General features: G+C 37.3%; 1 protein-coding gene across 6 annotated transcripts in view; it reads left to right on the top strand.

The window, feature by feature from the left end:
- Window positions 1-25,658, top strand: part of GRIA4 (glutamate ionotropic receptor AMPA type subunit 4) — a 382,415-nt gene that overhangs the window by 101,067 nt on the left and 255,690 nt on the right. Inside the window, exon 1 of one of the 6 annotated variants that reach the window (XM_031653000.1) lies at window positions 16,772-17,223. The exons of the other annotated variants lie outside the window; for them this stretch is intronic. The gene's annotated coding sequence lies outside the window, so the exon portion shown is untranslated. Of the gene's footprint in view, window positions 1-16,771; window positions 17,224-25,658 lie in introns of those variants that run through there. 6 annotated transcript variants of the gene reach the window in all.

The following is a 25,658-nucleotide window of genomic DNA, read 5'->3' as shown; positions in this document are numbered from 1 at the left end:
CTCATTTCCCTAGAGTGCAAAATGAAGTAAAAGACTTGACTCATAAAATTCATGGAAAATTAACTGAAATCGTTGCAAAACCAAGTATGGTATCCAGTAGGTGTGTTTTCACAAAATGAATGGATATTTAGCAAATATTAAACACATGAATGGGTTATATTTTCATTTTTGTTTCCTACTGTTTTATTAGCAAACAAAAACTAAATAAGGTAAACCCTAGCAATGAAATCTCAGAATTATTTTTTTCTTGGTGGAGTTATTAAGAAAAATTAATTACTTAATTTGTTTGAAGAAGATCATAAATACCAAGGTAGTGAATCAATGCTAAAGCAAGCATAATTATCATAAAAGTATATAATAATTTACAGATTAGGTAAGTTTTAGGTATGTGGTAAGAAATATAATGTATTATTATTCACCTGATCTGGATCAAACCTAGTTGGGTTCTTCCAAAGACAACATTTAAAAATATTTTTAAAAAATTATTCCTTCATATGATAGAACATACTGTGAGTTTGTTCAAACTTTTGCTCTGATTATAGAACTTGATTTATATGAATTCCATCTGTATACTCCCACTGGGAAAATAACTTGTAAATGAACCAAAGAGTGACTGATCTCTGAAAATAAAATACTCTCACATTGAACACTATCTCTTTGAGCGAAATTATGAAGAAATAACGAATGGTGATATAGGGAAGTGGAGAGGAGTTATTTCAGTTAATCAGCATTGATTAATCATGTTCCATGTCCAAGACATTATAAGAAATGTTGTGGCTACATCATTTTTAAAGTGTGGCACCTGTTGTTAATATTGGGACTTGAGGCTCAATTCCATTCTGGCTCAGGAATCTATCAAAATTATGATCATGGGCAAATTGTTAAAACCTCTCTAAATTCCTCTTTCACCCTCTGGAAATGTGAATACCACAACACTTACTTTGTGAGAATTAAATGTAAGATATTGTTGAAAATAACTGTCAGGAGAGGGCGGAGCAAGATGGCCGAATAGGAACAGCTCCAGTCTCCAACTCCCAGCGCGAGCGACACAGAAGACCGGTGATTTCTGCATTTTCAACTGAGGTACTGGGTTCATCTCACTGGGGAGTGCCGGACGATCCGTGCTGGTCAGCTGCTGCAGCCCGACCAGCGAGAGCTGAAGCAGGGAGAGGCATCGCCTCACCTGGGAAGCGCAAGGGGGAAGGGAATCCCTTTTCCTAGCCAGGGGAACTGAGACACACAACACCTGGAAAATCGGGTAACTCCCACCCCAATACTGCGCTTTAAGCAAACAGGCACACCAGGAGATCATATCCCACACCTGGCCGGGAGGGTCCCACGCCCACGGAGCCTCCCTCATTGCTAGCACAGCAGTCTGTGATCTACCGGCAAGGCAGCAGCGAGGCTGGGGGAGGGGCGCCCGCCATTGCTGAGGCTTAAGTAGGTAAACAAAGCTGCTGGGAAGCTCGAACTGAGTGGAGCTCACAGCAGCTCAAGGAAACCTGCCTGTCTCTGTAGACTCCACCTCTGGGGACAGGGCACAGTAAACAATAACAAACGTAGCAGAAACCTCTGCAGACACAAACGACTCTGTCTGACAGCTTTGAAGAGAGCAGTGGATCTCCCAACACGGAGGTTGAGATCTGAGAAGGGACAGACTCCCTGCTCAAGTGGGTCCCTGACCCCTGAGTAGCCTAACTGGGAGACATCCCCCACTAGGGGCAGTCTGACACCCCACACCTCACAGGGTGGAGTACACCCCTGAGAGGAAGCTTCTAAAGCAAGAATCAGACAGGTACACTCGCTGTTCAGAAATATTCTATCTTCTGCAGCCTCTGCTGCTGATACCCAGGCAAACAGGGTCTGGAGTGGACCTCAAGCAATCTCCAGCAGACCTACAGCTGAGGGTCCTGACTGTTAGAAGGAAAACTATCAAACAGGAAGGACACCTACACCAAAACCCCATCAGTACATCACCATCAGCAAAGACCAGAGGCAGATAAAACCACAAAGATGGGGAAAAAGCAGGGCAGAAAAGCTGGAAATTCAAAAAATAAGAGTGCATCTCCCCGGCAAAGGAGCGCAGCTCATCGCCAGCAACAGATCAAAGCTGGACGGAGAATGACTTTGACGAGATGAGAGAAGAAGGCTTCAGTCCATCAAATTTCTCAAAGCTAAAGGAGGAATTACGTACCCAGCGCAAAGAAACTAAAAATCTTGAAAAAAAAGTGGAAGAATTGATGGCTAGAGTAATTAATGCAGAGAAGGTCCTAAACGAAATGAAAGAGATGAAAACCATGACACGAGAAATACGTGACAAATGCACAAGCTTCAGTAACCGACTCGATCAACTGGAAGAAAGAGTATCAGCGATTGAGGATCAAATGAATGAAATGAAGCGAGAAGAGAAACCAAAAGAAAAAAGAAGAAAAAGAAATGAACAAAGCCTGCAAGAAGTATGGGATTATGTAAAAAGACCAAATCTACGTCTGATTGGGGTGCCTGAAAGTGAGGGGGAAAATGGAACCAAGTTGGAAAACACTCTTCAGGATATCATCCAGGAGAACTTCCCCAACCTAGTAGGGCAGGCCAACATTCAAATCCAGGAAATACAGAGAACGCCACAAAGATACTCCTCGAGAAGAGCAACTCCAAGACACATAATTGCCAGATTCACCTAAGTTGAAATGAAGGAAAAAATCTTAAGGGCAGCCAGAGAGAAAGGTCGGGTTACCCACAAAGGGAAGTCCATCAGACTAACAGCAGATCTCTCGGCAGAAACTCTACAAGCCAGAAGAGAGTGGGGGCCAATATTCAACATTCTTAAAGAAAAGAATTTTAAACCCAGAATTTCATATCCAGCCAAACTCAGTTTCATAAGTGAAGGAGAAATAAAATCCTTTACAGATAAGCAAATGCTTAGAGATTTTGTCACCACTAGGCCTGCCTTACAAGAGACCCTGAAGGAAGCACTCAACATGGAAAGGAACAACCGGTACCAGCCATTGCAAAAACATGCCAAAATGTAAAGACCATCGAGGCTAGGAAGAAACTGCATCAACTAACGAGCAAAATAACCAGTTAATATCATAATGGCAGGATCAAGTTCACACATAACAATCTTAACCTTAAATGTAAATGGACTAAATGCTCCAATGAAAAGACACAGACTGGCAAACTGGATAAAGAGTCAAGACCCATCAGTCTGCTGTATTCAGGAGACACATCTCACACGCAGAGACATACATAGGCTCAAAATAAAGGGATGGAGGAAGATTTACCAAGCAAATGGAGAACAAAAAAAAAGCGGGGGTTGCAATCCTAGTCTCTGATAAAACAGACTTTAAACCATCAAAGATCAAAAGAGACAAAGAAGGCCATTACATAATGGTAAAGGGATCAATTCAACAGGAAGAGCTAACTATCCTAAATATATATGCACCCAATACAGGAGCACCCAGATTCATAAAGCAAGTCCTTAGAGACTTACAAAGAGACTTAGACTCCCATACAATAATAATGGGAGACTTCAACACTCCACTGTCAACATTAGACAGATCAACGAGACAGAAAGTTAACAAGGATATCCAGGAATTGAACTCATCTCTGCAGCAAGCAGACCTAATAGACATCTATAGAACTCTCCACCCCAAATCAACAGAATATACATTCTTCTCAGAACCACATCGTACTTACTCCAAAATTGACCACGTAATTGGAAGTAAAGCACTCCTCAGCAAATGTACAAGAACAGAAATTATAACAAACTGTCTCTCAGACCACAGTGCAATCAAACTAGAACTCAGGACTAAGAAACTCAATCAAAACCGCTCAACTACATGGAAACTGAACAACCTGCTCCTGAATGACTACTGGGTACATAACGAAATGAAGGCAGAAATAAAGATGTTCTTTGAAACCAATGAGAACAAAGATACAACATACCAGAATCTCTGGGACACATTTAAAGCAGTGTGTAGAGGGAAATTTATAGCACTAAAGGCCCACAAGAGAAAGCAGGAAAGATCTAAAATTGACACTCTAACATTGCAATTAAAAGAACTAGAGAAGCAAGAGCAAACACATTCGAAAGCTAGCAGAAGGCAAGAAATAACTAAGATCAGAGCAGAACTGAAGGAGATAGAAACACAAAAAACCCTCCAAAAAATCAAAGAATCCAGGAGTTGGTTTTTTGAAAAGATCAACAAAATTGACAGACCACTAGCAAGACTAATAAAGAAGAAAAGAGAGAAGAATCAAATCGACGCAATTAAAAATGATAAAGGGGATATCACCACCGACCCCATAGAAATACAAACTACCATCAGAGAATACTATAAACACCTCTACGCAAATAAACTGGAAAATCTAGAAGAAATGGATAATTTCCTGGACACTTACACTCTTCCAAGACTAAACCAGGAAGAAGTTGAATCCCTGAATAGACCAATAGAAGGCTCTGAAATTGAGGCAATAATTAATAGCCTACCAACCAAAAAAAGTCCAGGACCAGATGGATTCACAGCTGAATTCTACCAGAGGTACAAGGAGGAGTTGGTACCATTCCTTCTGAAACTATTCCAATCAATAGAAAAAGAGGGAATCCTCCCTAACTCATTTTATGAGGCCAACATCATCCTGATACCAAAGCCTGGCAGAGACACAACAAAAAAAGAGAATTTTAGACCAATATCCTTGATGAACATCGATGCAAAAATCCTCAATAAAATACTGGCAAACCGGATTCAACAACACATCAAAAAGCTTATCCACCATGATCAAGTGGGCTTCATCCCTGGGATGCAAGGCTGGTTCAACATTTGCAAATCAATAAACATAATCCAGCATATAAACAGAACCAAAGACAAGAACCACATGATTATCTCAATAGATGCAGAAAAGGCTTTTGACAAAATTCAACAGCCCTTCATGCTAAAAACGCTCAATAAATTCGGTATTGATGGAACGTACCTCAAAATAATAAGAGCTATTTATGACAAACCCACAGCCAATATCATACTGAATGGGCAAAAACTGGAAAAATTCCCGTTGAAAACTGGCACAAGACAGGGATGCCCTCTCTCACCACTCCTATTCAACATAGTGTTGGAAGTTCTGGCTAGGGCAATTAGGCAAGAGAAAGAAATCAAGGGTATTCAGTTAGGAAATGAAGAAGTCAAATTGTCCCTCTTTGCAGATGACATGATTGTATATTTAGAAAACACCATTGTCTCAGCCCAAAATCTCCTTAAGCTGATAAGCAACTTCAGCAAAGTCTCAGGATACAAAATTAATGTGCAAAAATCACAAGCATTCTTATACACCAGTAACAGACAAACAGAGAGCCAAATCATGAATGAACTTCCATTCACAATTGCTTCAAAGAGAATAAAATACCTAGGAATCCAACTTACAAGGGATGTAAAGGACCTCTTCAAGGAGAACTACAAACCACTGCTCAGTGAAATAAAAGAGGACACAAACAAATGGAAGAACATACCATGCTCATGGATAGGAAGAATCAATATCGTGAAAATGGCCATACTGCCCAAGGTAATTTATAGATTCAATGCCATCCCCATCAAGCTACCAATGAGTTTCTTCACAGAATTGGAAAAAACTGCTTTAAAGTTCATATGGAACCAAAAAAGAGCCCGCATCTCCAAGACAATCCTAAGTCAAAAGAACAAAGCTGGAGGCATCACGCTACCTGACTTCAAACTATACTACAAGGCTACAGTAACCAAAACAGCATGGTACTGGTACCAAAACAGAGATATAGACCAATGGAACAGAACAGAGTCCTCAGAAATAATACCACACATCTACAGCCATCTGATCTTTGACAAACCTGAGAGAAACAAGAAATGGGGAAAGGATTCCCTATTTAATAAACGGTGCTGGGAAAATTGGCTAGCCATAAGTAGAAAGCTGAAACTGGATCCTTTCCTTACTCCTTATATGAAAATTAATTCAAGGTGGATTAGAGACTTAAATGTTAGACCTAATACCATAAAAATCCTAGAGGAAAACCTAGGTAGTACCATTCAGGACATAGGCATGGGCAAAGACTTCATGTCTAAAACACCAAAAGCAACGGCAGCAAAAGCCAAAATTGACAAATGGGATCTCATTAAACTAAAGAGCTTCTGCACAGCAAAAGAAACTACCATCAGAGTGAACAGGCAACCTACAGAATGGGAGAAAATTTTTGCAATCTACTCATCTGACAAAGGGCTAATATCCAGAACCTACAAAGAACTCAAACAAATTTACAAGAAAAAAACAAACAACCCCATCAAAAAGTGGGCAAAGGATATGAACAGACATTTCTCAAAAGAAGACATTCATACAGCCAACAGACACATGAAAAAATGCTCATCATCACTGGCCATCAGAGAAATGCAAATCAAAACCACAATGAGATACCATCTCACACCAGTTAGAATGGCGATCATTAAAAAGTCAGGAAACAACAGGTGCTGGAGAGGATGTGGAGAAACAGGAACACTTTTACACTGTTGGTGGGATTGTAAACTAGTTCAACCATTATGGAAAACAGTACGGCGATTCCTCAAGGATCTAGAACTAGATGTACCATATGACCCAGCCATCCCATTACTGGGTATATACCCAAAGGATTATAAATTATGCTGCTCTAAAGACACATGCACACGTATGTTTATTGCAGCACTATTCACAATAGCAAAGACTTGGAATCAACCCAAATGTCCATCAGTGACAGATTGGATTAAGAAAATGTGGCACATATACACCATGGAATACTATGCAGCCATAAAAAAGGATGAGTTTGTGTCCTTTGTAGGGACATGGATGCAGCTGGAAACCATCATTCTTAGCAAACTATCACAAGAACAGAAAACCAAACACCGCATGTTCTCACTCATAGGTGGGAACTGAACAATGAGATCACTTGGACTCAGGAAGGGGAACATCACACACCGGGGCCTGTCATGGGGAGGGGGGAGGGGGGAGGGATTGCATTGGGAGTTATACCTGATGTAAATGATGAGTTGATGGGTGCAGCACACCAACATGGCACAAGTATACATATGTAACAAACCTGCACGTTATGCACATGTACCCTACAACTTAAAGTATAATAATAATAAATAAATTTAAAAAAAAAAAAGAAAAGAAAATAACTGTCAGGAAATAAATGTCTAAATATCTTTCTCTTTCTATGATAGAGTTTTTGAGAAGATTAAATTTAATATTTTTAAATTTTTATGTTTAAAATTTATTTATTTATGTATGTTAAAGGTTATAAATCATTATATAGATATATGAAATTGTTATTATAAATAAACATGTAAATAGGTATAGCTCACTGTCATTCATCTGGAAGGCCAACCTCAACCAATGAATGCATATTTTGGCATTTGCTTTTTCATAGCCAAAATCTCATAGCAAGACCTTGGAAAACAGGATGGATTTTTCTCCATGGTAGAGAACTGATGTCCTTAGTTTAAATGAAACTGTGTAAAGCGAAGTCTCTGTGTATAAAAAGAGAAAGCTGTTGTTATATTAGTCAGATAGTGAGGATAAACTAAAGAAAAGTGAAAGGATATATATATACACACATGTATTCTTATTCATGCTTTGTCAGTCCTTTACTAATTTATCTTACTTAGAATGAGAAAATACCATAGAAATGGAAAAGGGATAAGATAATGAAAAAGTTTCCCCAAATAAACGAAAATTGCAAAGGAAATTCAAATTTATTTTTCAAAGAGATTATTACAACATTTCAGCCTACCCTATTTTTTGTGCATAATTTTAAAAATTATGTTTCCTTGTTCCTTTTACTATACTTAGTGAATCCCTTTCATACAGGTCTTTTGTTTTGTTTTGTTTTTGTTTTGTTTTTTAATATGGAGAAACCTTTCAGTAAATTGCCCATAAATAAATCATTGCAGCCCAGATTTAAAAGCACATTTGGCCTTAGGCCATTCCTCGTAACTAGTGAAAGCTCAGAAGTATGAGTATAATATGGGAAAAAAAAAGAAAAAGATTATAAAGAGCTCAGCAAAAAGGATTGAATAAAGGGAAACCACATATTTAATTTAAATGTCTTGTACAAAGTCTGCGTATTACCCAATGCTTTTAATATAGGATGAGATATTGAATATCATAATGGAGATATAAAAATCTGCATTTATCTTTAGAACTCTAAACAAAACTCTTCTACTAAGTCACGATAGGTTGATATCACAGTATAATATAAAAAATACTAATTCTGAATACAGGCCAAGCACGGTGACTCACTCCTGTAATCCTAGCACTTTGAGAGGCTGAGGCAGGTGGATCACCTGAGGTCAAGGAGTTCGAGACCAGCCTAGCCAACATGGCGAAACCCCATCTCTACAAAAAATACAAAAATTAGCTGGGTGTCATGGTGCCTGCTTTTAATCCCAGCTACACAGGAGGCCGAGGCAGGAGAATCACTTGAACCTGGGAGGTGGAGGCTTCAGTGAGCTGAGATGGCACCACTGCACTCCAGCCAGAAAGACAGATTGGACTCCATCTCCAAAAAAAAAAAAAAAAAAAAGGTCTGATATTCTAAATACATTTATTTCTGCACATATGGACACATACTCAAAGGAAATTTACAAAATGAAATTACTTGTTAAAATGATGGAATTATGGGATCTTTTCCAGATTTTTCTCTAATACTTTCACAGATAAAAGCAATGCTTAATTTAGAGAAATACTACCATGCATTATACATTCCAATTTTACCTGAAAGTTTTTGCCCTTTCCTGTGTGATTTGTGGGGGATAAAAGCTTTCAATCAATTTCAATCAATTTTCTACCTAGGCTTTTCTACCTTGTACAAGAAGCTTTTTAATTTGGGATTGTTGTTAAATTACTTCAGGAACATAGTTCAGAAATTATTAATTAATATATGCTAATTAACAGCACAAATATTTTAAAGGTGCACAAATAGGTCCAGAATGGAAATTTAAAGTAGCTTGAGGCCATTGAAGTAACAAAAGGACAATTCAAAAATAATTAACAACAGACCCAGAGGACCAGTAGTGGGTACAGCTGCAAGGAAACACTTCTGTGTGCTGGCAGACTGTAGACCTTCAGCGGCTCTTCAGTGAGTACAGCTGTGCTCAGCTAATTTTGTTTGTTGCCGCAATAATCTAGAAACTACTAAACGTAGAGAGGCTTTGAGGCAGGATCTATAGGATTTAGGTTTTACAAAATGTATTGGGGACTTGTAGGTGAGAATTGTGGGATTTATGCCTCAACTTCCCCATTTATATTTATGGAAATATTATTTAGAGACTGCTTTGAGATATAAAATTAATGATTTTGCTTCTCAAAAATTGATGACTGGTAACTTTTAAATTAAAATATTATAAAAATTAACCAAAAATATTTTAAATTTTGAAAAACAAAAAATATATATAATTGAAACTCAATAAGTGCAATTTGTATGTAAAAAAATTCTGCTAGAGAATATGTATCATCAAATCACACTGTTTTAAATTTCTTAATATTTTAGCAATCTGTTACCACTTTGAGATAATTAGGTTGAATGCTTCCCTACAGTAAATAAGTAAATAAGTCTCCATCATAAAATGATATATCCATTCTGTCTGAAAGTAGCTGCGACCTCAATAAACAGTTGATCTTGTTGCCTAAATATCATCATATATAAGACTTGAGTATACTTTGTTATAAAATATCAATTATCTTACAAAATGATTCATTTCTAGTAACATCATCTTAGGAGATGTATTTTCAGATAATTATATTATTCAGATTCACCGAGACCCTATATTGCTGAAACAAGACAGACCAATAAAGATATTTATTAAACTATGATGATAACGTCTGCTTTAGAAATGTAAATTAATTATAATGAGCAGAATAATTATTTTATTATCTTTAACCATTTTAGGCCTTCAGTTGGGACAGACCCAGAAGAGTGTGTGTGTGTGTGTGTGTGTGTGTGTGTGTGTTCTGGCTGTTTCTGCAGGTGTCTTAAAGGGTCTAGGTTAGGTTCACTAATGTCCACAAAAGGTTGACAGTCAAACCATCAGCTTTTCTGGTCTCCAGGGTAATAGATTCACCTTCAACCAGTAACTAAGAATCTACTGTCAAGGCCAGACTGGATGGCAATAACAATCACAATTGATTGCAATAAAATTATCATTTTAAAAATCTGAATAAAACAGCTATTATATCTTATGGATAATTTCTAAAGGTGGACTTTCAAATCAGTGTAAATCTGATCTTTGAATTTTAGTCAATAAACAGCAATTACTTATTTGCTACATGTTACCTTAGCATTCTAAGGAGTCGCCAATCACGACAATGGTCATAATCAAAAGATGCTGTAACCGTACTATTAAATCTTCTCATTACACTTGCTGAAGGCATGTTGTCGAGGACATTTTCTATTATATGACTACCTTTCCTATATTAAGTTTTATGTTTGAAACATCTTTTAGAATTTAGTACTAGAGATATATCTTTAACCTCTGACCAGACCTGTTATGTTTAATCCCCACTGAAAATAAAATTATGTAGCTGTCTGTTTCCCTTTTTGTTTTGATGACCACGCCTACAGATAGATGTTGGTCTCTCATTAATAGTCAAATGATTAGTACAAGAAGTCAGACCAGGAAGAGGTCATTAATATCAATACAAAAGATTAAGAAAGCTGTACAGAAAATACCAAATTTGAGCCAGTTCTTAGAGAATAGAATATATTTGTGTATTAGACCGGCATAAAGGATTTTAAAGAATGTAATTCTGTACTAGTTAGAATACGCTAAGCTGCAGTAACAAAATAACCCAAATAATTAAGGATCATTAAAGGAGAAGTCATAACTCTACAGTGGGTTTTCAATTCAATGGGGTTGGGGTTTCTCTCCACTTTGTCTTAAGAGACCCAGAATCCCTTCATCTTGTGGTGCTACCATCCTTTAAAGCATCCATGTCATCTGCCTTCGGCTAATAGGAAAACAAGTACAAAGTATACACCGTAGGTGAAATGTGTCAGGCCTGAAAATGGCCCACGTTATTTCTACTCAATGCCCAACGGGAAACACTTAATCACTCAGCTGCAACTAATTGCAAGTGAGGCTCAGAAATGTAGAGGCAGGGAATGCCAGGAAGGAGAGGAAAGTAGACATACAGGGCTCCATTACAAATATTAAAAATAGCAAATTAAAATGCAATTAGTCTTGGCATAGTAAAAAGCATAATTTTATATTAGACATGACTATAATTTCCCTGTAAGTTTCTTAACCACTGCAACCATCCCTTTTCTCAACATATGCAAGAACTTATCTACATGAACATACAGAGGTTTTGGAAACAATTGAAGGATCCCAGATTGACAGGAAACCATTATATCTTGTGGAACACATTTTAGCTACTATTAAATGTAAATTTTTCAATAACACAGAAGAAAGACATAAAACAGCTTCTATTTACATAGTAAAGTAGTATACTTATTTCTAATTCATTTGATAATGTATATAATTCAAATTACTTTCAGTTGTTTTATTTATAATTGGATTCTCTATTTTCTTAATTTTAACAATTTTAAATGGTAATACAGTGGTTAAAATGGAATCACAATCACTGAAAACCTAAATTATCTATGTTGTAACACACTGTGCTGTCCTATTTCTGATGACTCTGGTCAGAAAGCTATTGGTGGACAGTTTTGCAGAGACTCCTAAACTGTACATCATAATTGTACAGAAAACTCTATATATCATTAGCAGCATATCAATGCACACAGTATAATTCCCTAGAGAAGAATACTTTGCATTTAACATCAATACCACTTTCTCTAGACACATCCTATTATGAAGTTTCATAACTCAGCAGAAGCATCTGTATGTAGCAGGGGGGCAAACATTATGTAAAAGCAGGGAATGATAAAAAAAATTCACTCTCATTTGGACTGTAATTTAATCTTTGACTAGACAAGATACTATGTAATAATGTAAATTACCTTGATGCCTTACTTTTAGAAGAGGAAATTGTTCTCACATTTTACAACTTGATAGGCAGTTGTTCTAATCCATAAAAAAAAAGAGAAACTGAGTCTTTGCCTTTGCTTACTCTCTGCAATCCTTATTATTCAGTGTTACATGGAGGATTATCTTAACAAAGTCCTCCATGATAATTTATTCATTAATCCGCAGAATATCCCAAACAAGTGAATATTTTCCCCTTTTTTTAAAATGAGGTTAACATTATCTTTATCTCCATAGAATGAGTCACTAGAAAAGGAGGATTGGAGCTAAGAATTCCTGAATCCAATCATGTCTAGTCCCATAAATCACCTTTTAAAATTCATTCTTCCATTTCAGAGCATCGCAAGCTCCATACCAGCTAATTTTTTTCTGTGACTATAAATATACCACACTTGCCCTAAAAGGGTAAAAAGAAAAAAATCTTAATGGGAATTCTGCTCCTACCTGAGCCACTCCAGCAATTATTTTCTTAGCAAACTCTTAATTATAAGCCCTTAGAGAACAAGAAATAAAGCTAAATCTCACTATCTCTCCCAAAGCAAGATTCTATGTCGTGAGACTCTTTAATTAATCCAATGCTATATGTTCCTGAATTTCTAAAAAGACATTTTTAGAAATTTGTTTTTTATTTTTCTTGAAAGGGAGGAATAGTCATTCCAGGGGAGAGCAATACAAATTCCAATAATAATAAATTTTCCCAACTTTCAAGTCATCTTGCAAAGACTTACAACAAAGAAAAGACGTAACATAGAGTTAAATGAAGATTTTTAAGTACAGGCTTTGTTCTCTTGAAAAAAGAAATGGATCAATGGTTGGTTAACTGTGCTCTAAAATTAAAATCAAAATTATTTACTATGGCTTACCTCAAACATATGCCCAGTATATGGAAAAAGTAAACACTGAGTCTTAAAATACTTAAGGCTAGAACAACCTGTGAAGCCAATGTATAGAATTAGGTGTGGTCACACAAGTATATAGACTACATGTGTACCACTGACTGAGGATCAGCCAATTAAGCTCTTCCAAGCTTTCATTAGTGCAATTATTTTAAGGGGGCATGTTTAGATCCTTGGTATAATTCACTGAGGATTGATGCTTGTAATGGAGAATGAGGCTCCAGACAATGGTACCAATAATATAGTACCATAAGCACAGTCTCTCTCCCACCTCAGCTGTTGTGATGCTTTGCGTAAAGTAAATGTCAACAAATTTGATTCACTGGATGAATAAATGGATGGATATTTGAGGGAAGTGGAGAAGCATTCAAAGACCTTAAAACCCATATAAATAACAACAGAAAACGATTGCTGTCTCATGATACTACAAATAGAAAAGAATGAGGAAACTAATTTCAGTCCACTGTAGGTGGAATAATTACCTAACACATGCACAGGGTTCATGGTGGTAATGGTTGTGTCTCTACCTAGTTAAGAAACACCTCCTAAAAGGAGTTACTTGAAGGCCAAAGTTTACTGTTAATGTGGGTACTCACGGAGGGAGAGGGAATGCACTCATGATTTTCCATTCCACTGCTCCCTTGGCAGCTCATTCCTTTGAGCTACCAGAGTACTGAAATGGAAAAGATTTGTGCTTGCTGAAGCTCCTGGAGCAGAATTCTTGTCAATTCTAATCAGCTGCTTACTTAGGAGTTTGGAACAAGCCAGGGGACACAAGGTAGGGAGTCAGGCATGAATGAGCTTACACCAGAGGTATGCCGTGGAGCTCCAGATCTGAGGCATTAACGCTGTTGAAGCACTTATTCTTAAAAAGCTGATCTCTCTTTTTTTTTTTTTTAAAGGAAGTTGACTGCTGACAGTTTAACTGTATGGTGTTGATTTCTAGAATGGACAATCTGAGCTTCTTCAGGCATTGGTACCTGATCTTAGCACTCAATTTTTACATTGAGAGTTTGCTGAGTGCTACAGAGCTCTATTTTTCACTCTAAAGGCAGGGATAATGGAATAGGATTCTCCATTTTCCCAATCAGTCATTGTGTTTGCTGGACAGAATTGTGATTGGCATTAGGAACTATTGGAGCGATTAGGTAAACATAAAGTTGTCCCATGAGCGGCTGGCTATGTTTTGGGAGATTAAGATTCCCGATCATTGGTGGACATTCCTCTCATCAAATTAGTAATCTTTCTTTGTGCATATGTCTGCTTTAAATTTTGTGAATATTAGAAACAGGTCATTGGAGAAATCTGAGCTGACAAAATGCGTGTATAATTAAAAGCCACTTAGAGCAGTGACTGAGCTTATGTAGTCCAGGATATGACACAGCAGGCAGCAGGACATTACAGGCACTCAAGGCAGAGCTCAGTTTTTAAATAAACATGTATGCTCAGTTTATTCTGAAAACTAATGAAGAAGCCCTCATGACTCATGGGGGCTTTTCTCCGTGAAGTCCCTGAGTAAAGGGACATAAGTACGTACCACAAAGGTGGTGGTCAGCTTTTTCTTTACCAGTGACTCAGATGTGTTCAGGCTCTATAGGGAAAGTCATTGATTGGGGGAAAAAAGCCTGAGTTGGCATGAAAATTTTTCCCAAGAATGGCGACGGAAATTACAAATGTGGCAAGTTTCCCATTCTATATTGTATTTTTCACAGCAACTAACACTCTTACAGATCACATTTGCTCACACTACTGTAAAAAATCCTGCCAATTGGTCTTTCACTCAGCCTATTTCATCCTAAGATTCCTCAGCAGTACTACTAATTATTGTATTTTAATTTTTAATGTACTGCAAAATGTATTCACTTGCCTTCTGTGAAAAGTACCTCTTCTGATTGTCTGCATTCAAGGGGCAAAAATGTGTCAGTATGCCACCTTTGACCTCTAAACCAATATTTTTTTTGGCCAAATGTACTTTTTTAAAAATTAGGAGCTAACACCTCAAAATTGTGAATTTCCTCATAAAAATTCATGTTTTTTTCTGACTTTTCCCAGAACATGTAAGATGCAACATTGCTGGGCCCACATGTCTACATAGCAATCACTGGCAGAGTAGCAGCAAACAGCCTCAGACAGCCAAGTAGTTTGCAGCCTGCCAGGAGCTGTGCCACCCCTCATCATTGCTGAATTGTGGTTTTGTGTATACAAGGCGACTTAAAACAAAATGAAAATCTTTCTTGTATCTGAGATTCTATCCAACCCAAGAAAAGAAAATATGTGGCCTGTGAAATGATGAGTTTCTCAAAAGATGTGAAAAGGTATATTTCTTGGTAGAAATGAAGAATGTGTAAACAAAACATGTCCATAGCTAAAGAGTGCAATTTTTGATGCTGTTAAAGACCAACCAGTGTAAGAAGTGGGCTAGTTCTTGACTTTACAGTCAAATTGCTTCACTCACTCACTTTATTTGCTTGACCCCTTAGACATTTATGTTATAAATTAATCCATTAATACACATCTTGCTTCCTTCATTGTCAAATGGCCATCCACATTTACAAGGAGTGTGCAAATGGGTTGAGTACATAAATCTCCAACCTGTCATATCACAGAGGAACTGCAGGATTGTGCAGCATCACAGATTCAGGCTGTAGCCCAATTGGCTGCTCATTTGGAATAGTGTCCCCCAGTCCCCCTAGGTATAGCAGGAATAATTAATATTTTGAGATTATTTGACTTAAGCAATTCAATGCCCCATGCCCCCCAGACTTTATCCAATGTTTTAATAGAAAGACTGTTGGTTCCCAGAAGTCAAGTGGGAATGGGGCTGCCTAACTTGATGAATATTTTCTCATGGACAGTGTTCAGTGGTTTTGGGTCCTTCTTCCTGGGATCAGAGCCTTGTTCCTATATTGTGACTTGCTGCCTATTTTTCATCTAGCTGGTCACACCATGATTTGGGCCCTATGTTTAGGGGTTTTTAATATCTAGGCAATCTCTTTTGCTAATTAAAGAATCTGGATGGATTCATTACAAAAATTACTATTTTAGGAACAGATCACTAAGGAGGTGGAAAGATTTTGAAAAGGGATAATATTTCAGTTTTTCTGTTATTGGCTTAAGTTTATTTCTGAGTAGCACTTAAGACCCAAGAATGCCCTCCCCTTCCTGTTCTCCTCTGCTGGAATTTTCATTTCCCTTTCACCTGTCTCCTCCATTCTCACAGACTGGCTGGGGAAATAACCAGATTTAAGGATTCTTACAGTTTAATTTTGGTTATTAGCATAACATTCAGGAATGTGTTTTGTTGTTTACAAAAATGATCTCTGAGCCTGGACTCAAACAAACATATTAAGGAATATTCTATAATTGGATGTGTTTCATTGATTTTACATATATTAATATTGCAAAGCACTGTACAAATGCCAAAGAGAGATTCCTGCCAAAGATCCTGCCCTAGCAGGGTTTGCAACCAAACAGAACAGAAAAACTTAATTAAACAAGCAATTACACAAATTACTTGTGCAATTATTAATCCTGACCTTTATATTATCTCCCTTCTGCGTGGAATATTCTTCCTTCAGCTATTCCCACAGCAGGGTAAATCTCATCCTCCCAGTCATCAATATTGGGCATAAGGAGCTTCCATGGCCTGTGACTGGAGAGCAGTTGGTCTTAGCTCAAAGACTGTTTGCTTTTTGTGGAAGAACCAGGCATTATCTTCCTGCACTCAAAATAAGGCTTAATTTTTTTCTTGACTATAATAGTAGTAAATGTCAAGTGCAGTAAATCTGATGCAAGCTGGAAATTATAAAAGAATATATATATATATATATAAATCATATATATACTTGTCTCTCAGAAATAGCTATTCTTGATAGCACATGTTCTCTCTTCTCTTTCCTAATTTGAAATCATGTTTTATATTAACTATGAAATTGTGAAATGTTTCCATAGTTAAAAATCAGCTGGTTGCTAATTTTCCTCTACTGCTATATTATTGAGGTAAGAGTATTTTTGTATACAGACAGTTCCTGACTTTTTGTGGTTGGATTTAACCATTCTTCTACTTCATGATGGGTTCATCAGGGTATTAAGTTCATTTTCAACTTATGATGTTTGTGAATTATGATGAGTTTATTGTGATGCAGGCTCATTGTAAGTTGAGGAGCATCTGGACTTACAGTGTTTCAACTTACCATTTTTCAACCTGACAATGGGGTTATTGGAGTATTAAGTGCATTTTCAACTTACGATGTGTTCTACTTATAATGGATTTGTGGAGACATAACCCAGTTGTAAGTAGAGAAGCATCTGTACTAGTCTTTTAGAATCATATACCAGAAGTTACCTGATATAACATTTAGGACTCCACATAAGTAGTCATACATTTGTTCCTTAAAGGTTGTACCAATTCATTATTTCTATCAACAGTGATCAAAAGTTCCCATCTCGTCATAACTTTACTGATACTGACTATTATTTCTTTAATACCTTCTCTACTTTCTAAGGTTAAAATGGTAAAACTTAATGTGCTTTTCTGCAATTATATTTTAGTTGTTATACATGTATATACGTATAATGGTACATGTATTTTTATTAAGATATACTCCATGTCCATTGTATTACACACATAAAATAAGTAAAAATTTAGATAAATATTTAAAATGTAATTTCTTCCACCAAATTTACATAGTCTAGGCATTTTTACAATGAAATAATATTATCACCAAACTAATAATCACATACTAAAAATTTGTGACTTCTATAAGTCGACTTAAGTGAATATTTTTTCTTTTAAATGATTTTTACTTAACTAAATATTTGAACTTTTAGTTATATTGAAAATCAGTTTTAGTAATGCCACAATTAATTCTAGGAAGAACACAACTGGATCTTGGGACCCGCTGATGGGTAAGGTTGAAGAAGTAGACCACTGGCTAAAAAGGAAAGGGGGGAAAAACCCTCCTAATTACATACAAACATCTCAGCAGTGAGCAATCATGAGAAAGGAAATGCTGGAAAAGTACTTGACATTTAAATGTCAAATTAATCAAATTATGCAATTTTAAAATGTAGCTGAGTGTAATGGGCTCTTTAAATTCTTTAAAACATTCTTTTACCTAAAATGGTCCAGAGATTGAGCATTTAGGTTCATTGAACTGTCTTTTGAACCAATATCCTTAAATAATAACTTACTGAATTAGGTCATCACACTTTTAAAATAAAAAAAAAATTATGTTTTTTTTCCAAAATGAAAGATATCAGCATATCTGATGTAAAATAATGATTGGTCAGCATTTATGGTAAGTCAACAAGATAATGTTGGAAAGGACAAATTGGAGAGTTAGGATGTATAAATTCTAGAAAGGAAAATATTTAGACTATGAGAAAAACAGGATATAGGGCTCTTACTTCCCTACTAATTTATTTCCCTTAATTTTGGCACGAATTAATCTTAACCCTAGCTTCATTGTCATCCTTGATCTAGACCATTCACTGGAGAGAGAACTAATCATTGCTCACTTCAACTTCCTAATATATCAAATTTGTGTGCATGTGTGACTATGGACAGTAAGTAGAAAGTGATGAGAACAAGATACCCAGGGAAGTAATTGATTCAATTTGGTCCTAAAGTTCAATAAAATTTGAGCTCTGAATTTATAATGAACTTAATGCAGCGTCATCAACAACAAAACAAATAACAGACATTTTTCAAAAGAAGACATACAAATAGCCAACAAACATGAAAAAACGCTCAACATCACTAATCATTAGAGAAATGCAAATTAAAACTGCAGTGACATATCATCTGACACTAGTCAAAATGACTACTATTAAAAAGTCAGAAAATAATAGATTGGGAAGGATGCAGAGAAAAGGGAATGCTCATACAGTGTTGGTGGGAATGTAAATTCGTACAACATCTCTAGAGAACAATATGGAGATTCCCAAAGAACTAAAGCCAGAAGTACTATTCGATCTAGCAATCTCACTACTTGATATTTACCCAATAAACATACGAGTGCAGGTGTCTTTTTTATATCATTATATAAATGATAGGCACTAATAAGTTTATTGTAGTGATATTTACCGTGGCAAATGTAGGGACAGAATCAATAACCTAAGTGTCCATAAAAGGATAATTAGATAAATAAAATGTGATATATATATATACACACACACACACACATACATACCATTATACACACACACACACACACACACATACACACAATGTAATACTATTCAGCCATGATAAAGAATGAAATCCATGAAATCACATCTTTCACAGCAATATGGATGGAACTGGAGGCCATTATCTGAAGTGAAACAACTCAGAAACAGAAAGTCAAATACCACATATTCTCACTTATAAGTGAGAGCTAAATAGTGTGTATACATGGACATAGAGCATGGAATGATAGACATTGGTGATTTGCAAGGACTGGGGCGCAGTAGGGGATGGTGATAAGAAATTACTTAATGAATGCAGTATACATTATTTGAGTGATGAATACAATAAAAGCTAAGACCACCACTCTGCAATATATCCATGCAACAAATTGTATTTATAGCCCTTAAATTTATAAAATTTTTTTTTAAAAGTTGAGCTTTGAGCCTAAACACGAATAATGTGTCATAGATTTTTTTCTTCTAGGTTGACAGCCAAATACAATTTTTATGTTGTTAAGGGAAAAAAACATTGTTTGATTACATGGTTTTTACCAAAATAATGAAGAGGTTGTCTATATGTTCAACTGGGAGCATCAAATTTAGAAATCAACATTTGCATTTGAATCTTATCTCTACTACTTAGTCCTGTGAGCTTGAGCAAATCTTAATCTCTTTGAGCTTCAGTTTTTTCATTTATAAAATGAAGATAATCAATACTTTATAGGATTTGAATGAGGATTAATTAATATATTGTTAAATGTGATTATATATAGAATAATTAAATATATAGAATAATTCAAGCATTGAAACAGTTTAAGCATGCAATATTAGCTATTTCTCATCATCTGTGTTCTTAGTAGCAAGCAACAAAATCTAATTCTGGCTCACTGAGTCAAAAATAAATTTATTAAAAAATTCTAAGTATTCTCAGAATATCCTAGAGGACTGGATAACTAAATCTAGGACAAAAAGACATGAACGTTGCACAAATTCACAACATAAACGTGAGTGGCAAGTGAGGACACTCATGCCTTTGCCTGGTTTCAGCCTTGCACACAGCATACAGAATGTCCCACCTGGAATTCACTGGAGCTAACACCTGATTATAGCCATAGAGGGCACCTATGACTGCTACTTCTACACATCATGGACAACTATTTGGATTAGCAGAATCCATATCATGACCTACTTCAGTTAGGATCTCATCGTGTGTCAGAAACCACATGATTTATTCACATGGGGAAAACTAATATAAAGAATCATTAATTAAAGAAGGAGATTGGAAAGCAGGGGCAAGATGGCTGAATAGGAACAGCTCCACAGTCTGCAGCTCCCAGCGAGACCAACACAGAAAGAGGGTGATTTCTGCATTTCCAACCAAGGTACCTGGTTCATGTCACTGGGGCTAATTAGACAGAGAGTGCAGCCCATGGAAAGCAAGCTGAAGCAGGGTGAGGCATCACCTCACCCAGGAAGCACAAGGTGTCTGGGAACTCCCTCCCCTAGCCAAGAGAAGCCATGAGGGACTGTGTTGTGAGAGATGGTGCTATCTGGCCAAGATACTATGCTTTTCCCATGGTCTTTGCAACCCGCAAACCAGGAGATTCCCTCGGGTGCGTATACCACATGGTCCCTAGGTTTCAAGCACAAAACTGGGTGGCTGTTTGGGCAGACACCGAGCTAGCTGCAGGAGTTTTTTTTTCATACCCCAGTGGCACCTGGAATGCCAGCAAGACAGAACTGTTTACTCCCCTGGAAAGGCGGCTGAAGCCAGGGAGCCAAGTGGTCTTGCTCAGCAGATCCGACCTCCATGGAGCCCAGCAAGCTAAGATCCACTGGCTTGAATTTCTCACTGCCAGCATAGCAGTCTGAAGTCGACTTAGGACACTCAAGCTTGGTGGGGAGAGGGGCGTCCACCATTACTGAGGCTTGAGTAGGTGGTTTTCCCCTCACAGTATAAACAAAGCCTCTGGGAAGTTCTGAGTGGAGCCCACTGCAGTGCTGCAAAGCCACAGTAGCCAGACTGCCTCTCTAGATTCCTCCTCTCTGGGCAGGGCATCTCTGAAAGAAAGGCAGAAGCCCCAGTCAGTGGCTTATAGATAAAACTCCCATCTCCCTGGGACAGGGCACCTGGGGGGAGGGGCAACTGAGAGTGCACTTTCAGCAAACTTAAATGTTCCTGCCTGCCAGCTCTGAAGAGGGCAGCGGATTTCCCAGTACAGCACTCAAGCTCTGCTAAGGGACAGACTGCTTCCTCAAGTGGGTCCCGGAACCCCGAGCCTCTTGACGTGAAGACATCTCCCAACAGGGGTCAACAGACACCGCGTACAGGAGAGCTCTGGCTGGCATCTGGTGGGTGCCCCTCTGGGATGAAGCTTCCAGAGGAAGGAGCAGGGAGCAATCTTTGCTGTTTTGCAGCCTCCACCGGTGATGCCCAGGCAAACAGGTCTGGAGTGGACTCCCAGCAAACTCAAGCAGACTTGCAGAAGAGGGACCTAACTGTTAGAAGGAAAACTGAAAAACAGAAAGCAATAGTATCAACACCAACAAAAAGGGCAGCCAAGCAAAAACTCCATCCGAAGGTCACCAACAGCAAAGATCAAAGGTAGATAAATCCATAAAGATGAGGAAAAACCATTGCAAAAAGGCTTAAAATGCCAAAAACCACAGTGCATCTTCTTCAAAGGATCACAACTCCTTACCAGCAAGGAAACATAACTGGTCACAGAATGAGTTTGACAAATTTACAGAAGTAAAGGAGCATGTTCTAACCCAATGGAAAGAAGCTAAAAACCTTGAAAAAAGGTTAAAGGAATTGCTGACTAGAATAATAAGTATACAGAAGAAGATAAATGACCTGATGGAGCTGAAAAACACAGCATGAGAAGTTCATGAAGCATACACAGGATCAATAGCCGAATCCATCAAACAGAAGAAGGGATATCAGAGATTGATGATAAACGTAATGAAATAAAGCACTAAGACAAGATTAGAGGAAAAAAGGATGAAAAGGAATGAACAAAGCCTCAAGAAATATGGGACTACGTGAAAAGACTAAAACTACATCTGATTGGTGTACCTGAAAGTGATGGGAGAATGGAAACAAGTTGGAAAACACTCTTCAGAATATTATCCAGGAGAAATTCCCCAACATAGCAAGACAGGCCAACATTCAAATTCAGGAAATACAAAGAATGCCACAAAGATACTCCTCAAGAGGAGCAACCCCAAGACACATAATCATCAGATTCACCAAGGTTGAAATGAAGGAAAAAACAAGTTAAGGGCAGCCAGAGAGAAAGAGCAGGTCACCCACAAAGGGAAGCCCATCAGCCTAACAGCAGATCTCTATGCAGAAACCCTGCAAGCCACAAGAGAATGGGGGCCGATATTCAACATTCTTAAAGAAAAAAATTTTCAACCCAGAATTTCATATCCAGCCAAACTAAACCTCTTAAGTGAAGGAGAAATAAAATCCTTTACAGACAAGCAAATGTTGAGGGATTTTGTCACTACCAGGCCTGCCTTACAAGAGCTCCTGAAGGAAGCACTAAATATGGAAAGGAAAAACCAGTACCAGCCACTGCAAAAACAAACAAAAATGTAAAAACAATCAACACTATGAAGAAACAGCATCAAATAATGGGCAAAATAGTGAGCTAGCATCATAATGACAGGATGCAATTCACATATAACAATGTTAACCTTTAATGTAAATGGGCTAAAAATGCCCCGATTAAAAGGCACAGACTGGCAAACCAGATAAAGAGTCAAGACCTATCAATGTACTGTATTCAGGAGACCCATGTCATGTGCAAAGACACACAAAAGCTCAAAATAAAGGTATGGAGGAATATATACCAAGTAAATGGAAAGCAAAAGAAGCAGGGGTTGCAATCCTAGTCTCTGATAAAACATACTTTAAACCAACAAAGATCAAAAAAGACAAAGAAGGGCATTACATAAGGGTAAAGGGATCAATGCAACAAGAAGAGCTAACTGTTCTAAATATACATGCACCCAATACAAGAGCACCCAGATTCATAAAACAAGTTCTTGGATACCTACAAAAAGACTTAGTCTCCCACACAATAATAGTTGGAGACTTTAACACCTCACTGTCAATATTAGACAGATGAACAAGACAGAAAATTAACAAGGATATTCAGGACTTGAACTCAGCTTGGAACCAAGCAGATCTAATAGACATCTACAGAACTCTCCACCCCAAAACAACAGAATATACATTCTTCTAAGCACCACATAGCACTTATCCTAATCTCAACCACATAAATGGAAGTAAAACACTCCTCAGCAAATGCAAAAGAACGGAAATTATAACAAATGGTCTCTCAGACTGCAGTGCAATCAAATTAGAACTCAGGATTCAGAAACTCACTCAAAACCTCGTAACTAAATGGAAACTGAATAACCTGCTCCTGAATCACTACTGGGTAAATAATGAAATTAAGGCAGAAATAAATAAGTTTCTTGAAACTAATGAAAACAAAAACACAACATACCAGAATCTCTGGGACACGGCTAAAGCAGTGTTTGGAGGAAAATTTATAGCACTAAAATGGCCACAGGAGAAAGTGGGAAAAATCTAAAATCCACACTCTAACATCACTATTAAAAGAACTAGAGATGCAAGAGCAAACAAATTCAAAAGCTAGCAGAAGACAAGAAATAACTAAGATCAGAGCTGAAAACCTTAGGAGGCAGAGACACGAAAAACTCTTCAAAAAATCAGTGAATCTGAGAGCTGGTTTTTTGAAAAAGATTAACAAAATTGATACACTGCTAGTCAGACTAATACAAAAGAAAAGAGAGAAGAATCAAATAGACACAATAAAAATGATAAAGGGGAGATTACCACTGATCCCACAGAAATACAAACTGCTATCAGAGAATGCTATAAACACTTCTATGCAAATAAACCAGAAAATGTAGGAGAAATGGATAAATTCCTGAACACATACACCCTCCTAAGACTAAACCAGGAAGAAGTTGAATCCCTGAATAAACCAATAACAAGTTCTGAAACTAAGGCAGTAATTAATAGTCTACCAACCCTAAAAAAGCCCAGGACCAGACAGATTCAGAGCCAAGTTCTACCAGAGGTACAAAGAGGAGCTGGTGCCATTCCTTCCGAAACTATTCTAAACAATAGAAAAAGAAGGACTCCTTCCTTACTCATTTCATGAGACCAACATCATCCTGATACCAAAACCTCGCAGAGACACAACAAAAAAGGAAAATTTCAAACCAATATACCTGATGAATGTCAATGCAAAAATCGTCAATAAAATACTGGAAAACTGAATCCAGCAGCACATTAAAAAGCTTATCCACCACGACCAAGTTGCCTTCATCCCTGGGATGCAAGGCTGGTTCCACACATGCAAATCAATTAATGTAATCCATTACATAAACAGAACAATGACAAAAACCACATGGTTATCTCAATAGATGCAGAAAAGGCCTTGAATAAAATTCAACGCCCCTTCATGCCAAAAACACTCAATAAACTAGGAATTGGTTGAACATATCTGAAAATAATAAGAGCTATTTATGACAAACCCACAGCCAATATCATACTGAGTGGGCAAAAGCTGGAAGCATTCCCTTAGAAAACCAGCACAAGACAAGGATGCCCTCTCTCACCACTCCTTTTCAACATAGTATTGGAAGTTCTGGCCAGTGCAATCAGGCAAGAGAAAGAAAGAAAGGGTATTCAATTAGGAAGAGAAGAAGTCAAATTGTCTCTGCTGATGACATGATTTTATATTTAGAAAACTCCACTGTCTCAGCCTAAAATCTCCTTAAGCTGATAAGCAACTTCAGCAAATTTTTTGAAGAATTTTACAAAATCTTCAGCAGATTTTGTATCTCAGGATACAAAATCAATATGCAAAAATTAAAGCATTCCTATACACCAATAATAGAGAGCCAAATCATGAGCTAACTCCCATTCACGATTGCTACAAAGAGAATGAAATACCTAGGAATACAACTTTAAGGGATGTGAAGAATCTCTTCTAGGAGAACTACAAACCACTGCTCAAGGAAATAAGAGAGGACACAAACAAATGGAAAAACATTCCATGCTCATGAATAGAAGAATCAATATTGTAAAAATGGCCATAGTGCCCAAAATAATTTATAGATTCAATGCTATTCCCATCAAGTTACCATTGACTTTCTTCACAGAATTAGAAAAAACTACTTTAAATTTCATATGGAACCAAAAAGGAGCCCGTATAGCCAAGACAATCCTAAGCAAAAAGAACAAAGCTGGAGGCATCATGCTACCTGACTTCAAACTATCCTACAAGGCTACAGTAACCAAAATAGCATGGTACTGGTACCAAAACAGATATATAGACCAATGGAACAGAACAGAGGCCTTAGAAAAAAACACTATGCATCTACAACCATCTGATCTTTGACAAACCTTCTAAAAACAAGAAATGGGGAAAGGATTCCCTATTTACTAACTGGTGTTGGGAAAACTGGCTAGCCATATGCAGAAAACTGAAACTGGACCCCTTCC

Source organism: Papio anubis, chromosome 12, assembly GCF_008728515.1.
Source record: "Papio anubis isolate 15944 chromosome 12, Panubis1.0, whole genome shotgun sequence".
In the NCBI taxonomy this organism is placed as follows: Eukaryota; Metazoa; Chordata; class Mammalia; order Primates; family Cercopithecidae; genus Papio; species Papio anubis.
Note: the sequence above shows the minus strand (reverse complement) of the source record. Positions and strands in the feature narration are given on the sequence as shown.